A 4784-nucleotide genomic window follows, 5' to 3' on the forward strand; every position below is an offset into this window, starting at 1 on the left:
CTCATGGTGAATTTGCTTCCACTCCAAGGCAATGTCGAGGTATGAAGGGTGCTTGTACTGCCTTCCAAAGTGAAGAGGAGATGAACATGGCTTTGCATAGCTGTTGTTCTATGCCAACTTACCTACTCTTGCTGGTACCGTAGTGGCATATTGCAAAATTTCGTGGACGAACAACTCTAGTCACTAGTGGCTAGTGAGCAACACTAACAGGTGAGATTTTTCAATTCGACAAAAATTGTTTTTGTTTGAGAACTGACAGTGGCAGTCATTAGACTCAGTAGGTGTCTCTCTGCTGCTTCTTTCCCTTCATCGGTAGGGTTGTGCTTGAAGTAAAAATAAATAGAAAATGTGGAACAAAAATCTGATCATGTAATTCGAATTTGAACATCAAAGTATGTGTACATCAAATCACAAAAATGACTGTCAAGGTGGTGCTGTGCATTGAAAAAGACCGGGAGCTGGCAGCAATGGAAAGGGTAGAAACGAAACCAGTAATGCAGAGTATTCATAAGGTAGAGGGAGATAAAAACGGGAGAGGAGTAGTGAGCACTTCAGTTTGAAGTAGTGTCAATAGACAGCATCGTGTTGCATACGTTGTGAATATTGTGTGAATCTAATAATTGTCACGAAATTGATATCCAAAATTATTATCCCCTGAGTAGTATTATGGTGTTCTCCTGTGTTTACATGCAGAGCCTTGACGTTGCTGGACAAGCGACAATATAAATTACATAAACATGTAGCTCGTGATGTGGGATGACTGCCGTATCGCATTGCCAACGCAAACCCATCCTGTGTCAGTGCAGCCATCCAGCAACTTGAACTCCCCGGACCAGATGCCGCTGCAGCTGAACACCATGCCGATGGAAAGCCAGGAGTTGATAACGAAGCATTCTGGTCTGCACAGTACAAGGCAAAGAACAATTATGAATTATAATGCATTGTAATCTTTCCCACACTTCTTTGTAAAAACAAACAAACAGTGCCATTATCACAACACTTGATCAAGCATCTTGATGGAGGTATTTTCCATTGTGCTGGCTCAGCATCTGCACCAGGAAGACCATGTACACTTACACGTATCTTGTGTGTGTGTTCGTGCGTGTGTGTTTGTGTATCTGTATGTGCACACGTGTGTGTGGGGGGGGGGATGCACATGTGTATGGGTAGGAATGTGTGTGTGGGGGGGGGGGGTACACGCACATGTGTATGGATGTGCGCGCATGCCTGCATGCGTGTGTCTGTGGGATGGGATGGGGGTGCACGCACATGTGTACATGTGTGTGCGCAATACAGCATGTGTGTATGTGTTCGTTGAACACAGGGTGTACTCTTGATTACATAAACTTCGTGATCATTGTCACGATTTCATGTGCTTTGAAGTTGAACTTCGCAATACATGACTGATGCTTGATTAGATTTATGTTCCACATGTTCTATTTATTTTATTTTACTTCAAGCACTTGTATTATTCAAGCACAACCCTACCAATGAAGGGGAAGAAGCAGCAAAGACACCTACTGAGTCTAATGACTGCCACTGTCAGTTCTCAAACAAAAACAATTTTTGTCGAATTGAAAAATCTCACCTGTTAGTGTTGCTCACTAGCCACTAGTGACTAGAGTTGTTCGTCCACGAAATTTGCAATATGCCACTACGGTACCAGCAAGAGTAGGTAAGTTGGCATAGAACAACAGCTATGCAAAGCCATGTTCATCTCCTCTTCACTTTGGAAGGCAGTACAAGCACCCTTCATACCTCGACATTGCCTTGGAGTGGAAGCAAATTCACCATGAGTTTTCCAATTCGCTACGATCGATCTCGGGGTGATGATCGTGTCTTCTTCATCACCACTGCAGCCTGGACAGCCTTCGGGAAGACATGTGTCACTCTCCTGCTCAACAGATTCCTACATCTAGATTTGGTTACCGTCAGGGAACGAAACAGAGCTGCAAAACACCAAAGTAATTGTTTTCTTCCATTCAATTACACTGCTGAACATGCACAGCGTGGTGACAGCTAAGCAGTACGCACGTCATCAAGGCCAATTTCCAAATATGGGAGGTGTTATTTATGAAATTTGACACAGTTCCTCTTCTCTGATCGGCTCGAGACATAGCTCATCGGAATCAGTGCCCAATTCTCCTTCGGATAAGCCATACTTATTTTTGGCGTTCAGTTTCCCTTTAAGGGTGAGCGGATAATGCTCGAAAAAGGTGCAGCAGATTCTGCTCGAAAAGCAGTGAAATTGGCAGATTCTGCTCGAAAAGCAGTGAAATTGGCAGAACCGTACAAACCTTATGGCGGGCAATTCCTCGAATTCTGCTCCATTTCTTTATTCACATACCAAACATGCATGAAAGTTGAAACTTATTTTGAAGTACCAGAAAAAGTACCGAATTCTGCCAATTTTCTGCAGGCATTATCCGCATATGCCTATCTAGGACTACGTCGTTGTAGGGTAGGCATATGCGGATAATGCCGGCAGAAAAATTGGCAGAATTCGGTACTTTTTCTGGTAAGTTTCATGCATGTTTGGTATGTGGATAAAGAAATGGAGCAGAATTCGAGGAATTGCCCGCCATAAGGTTTGTATAGTTCTGCCAATTTCACTGCTTTTCGAGCAGAATCTGCCACCTTTTCGAGCATTATCTGCACACCCCTAGTCGACTAGTCCTAGCCTTTAGAACTGACATGCTGGATGGATACGTCCTCATGAGTACGCAACCAAGTCTGTGAGTTTGCCCGACAGCGCTGCAGGGCCTAGGGAAAAAGGGCGGTCTCAGCGAGTGGCGGATGATGCCCGATAAATTGTCGAATTATGCTTTCCATTATGCCCAAAATATGCCAGTGATTATGCTACATTATGCTGGAATTATGCCAATGATGGTGCTATACTATGCTGCGGTCCAATATAATGGTATAGTGAGCTCAGTACAAACAGTCATTGGCGGATTATGCTCGGTAAATTGATGAATTATGCTTTCCATTATGCCCAAATTCAAAGCCCGGCGGAACCGGTCCGGTTGGTCCGGCCATGGCCGGACCAACGTTTTGGCCATCAACGTGTGTTTACTGCTGAGGAGGTCATATGTGTACCCTCCATATCATACACAAACTGTATGAAAGTCATGTGACTACCCGCCATGTCATACACAAACTTTATGAAAGGCTAGGGTATGGCCGCACAAATCTAAAACTGCTTGCGCCGATCCTGGTTAATTATACCAGTGACTATGCTACATGATGCTGGAATTATGCCAATGATGGTGTTATACGGTAGCCTTGCACTCTTGTTGCACTTTGCTACGTAGTCGTTACAATGACTGTGGCACTATGACAGCAAAAAAAACAAAAAACAAAAGAAAAAACAGCACGGCTTACATGTACAAGGGGTAACATTCACCGGGTTGTTTCCTGTAACAACTAATAATATGCCTGGAGCATTAATCTTCAGCCAGCATCGTACGGTTACGCGGACCGTCTGATCTCAGAAGTCCTTTTCTGCCAAAGCATAATTTTTAGACGAAATCCGAAAATTATGCTAGAAATTATGCCAGCATACTCCGCCAATTTGCCAAGGGTTATCAACGACGTCTGAAGCTTTTTTTCTTTTCTGTTTTTACCAAGTCCACTATGCTCCCGAATGAATGCTGAAAATGGTGGCGGGACCCTGCTGCTCAGCCGACCTTGGTGGTCTCGGCGTCTGCACGGCAAAGCGCGCCAAGAAAAATAGAGTTTCTGAACTCAGTCGCCTGCAAGCATGCAGCACCAGTCCTAGCCTACCTAGGCTCGAGTCTCCCATACTCGCTGGCCATAGGAGAATCTACCATGTCGTTTCATCAGTGTCGCTCACATTCAGCGGACCTCAGATGGTGTGGTGCTCCAGCTCTCGGTGAGGTCGAAATCGCAGCGATCTTTGGCTCTCAAGAAGGAGGTCATTCCTACCTTCAGCCAGACCAGTCTTTGTCCGGTGTTGGTCCTGGAGGAGTATGTGAAGCGTACTGCAGGCTTGAGACCAGATGGCAGTAGTATTCAGCTGCTTATCTCCTCCAGGAAGCCTCATCAGCCCGTTTCAGCGCCTAGCGTTTCACGGTGGATGCTGGAAGTAAGTTATGGCCTTGGCGGGCATTGACACTTCCACTTTCAAGGGCCATTCCACACGTGGTGCATCTGCTTCACAGGCAGCCGCGGCTTCCATGTCTGCGGATGACATTGTCAAGGCAGTAGGGTGGAAGAGGTTGAACACGGTCCTCAGAGGTTCTATTGCCGGCGACCTGTCAGAGATGTTCAGAGTCAGGCCCGTCATCAATTGGCAGAGTTCCTTCTGAATTTGTTTTTATTTATTTATTTTTAATTTCGGCCAGTCGGCTACTATCATTTCGTCTTGGGGGTTAGACGAGGGGAAGTAGCCATGTCGGGGCGTGAGCCCGCCTTTCTGAACTCTGCCCAGTGTGCTGTTCAGAGTGGTGACTGACCTGCATGTCATTATGGCATGTGCATCATGCTCTGCTTATCAGGGGCCAATGTGTTACAGTTTCCACGTAAGGCCCTCTGTGACGGTCAGTATTGTCCACGCTATTCTCTGCCGGTTTTACTACCTCCCTGCTGTGTGCAGTGTTCATAATAATATTATTTATGTCTCTGGCATACCATGATACGCCAGGTTCACAGCATTCTGTGTGTTGGACACTTTCTGTGAGGCATAATGTCACACTATGATGTGTCTCTGTGCGCAAGCTGGGTGCCTTCATGCATGCATGGGCGATTTGAAGATACACTGT

The 4784-nt window shown here is 45.6% G+C and overlaps 1 long non-coding RNA gene across 1 annotated transcript; it reads left to right on the forward strand.

Moving 5' to 3' along the window:
- The first annotated feature begins 46 nt into the window (after positions 1–46).
- Positions 47–1076, forward strand: LOC135812594 (uncharacterized). Its single transcript, XR_010552862.1, has 2 exons — positions 47–210; positions 694–1076. It is a non-coding gene; the product is annotated as an uncharacterized LOC135812594 (long non-coding RNA).
- Positions 1077–4784: the final 3708 nt, after the last annotated feature.

The sequence above is a fragment of the Sycon ciliatum genome, chromosome 3, assembly GCF_964019385.1.
Source record: "Sycon ciliatum chromosome 3, ocSycCili1.1, whole genome shotgun sequence".
In the NCBI taxonomy this organism is placed as follows: Eukaryota; Metazoa; Porifera; class Calcarea; order Leucosolenida; family Sycettidae; genus Sycon; species Sycon ciliatum.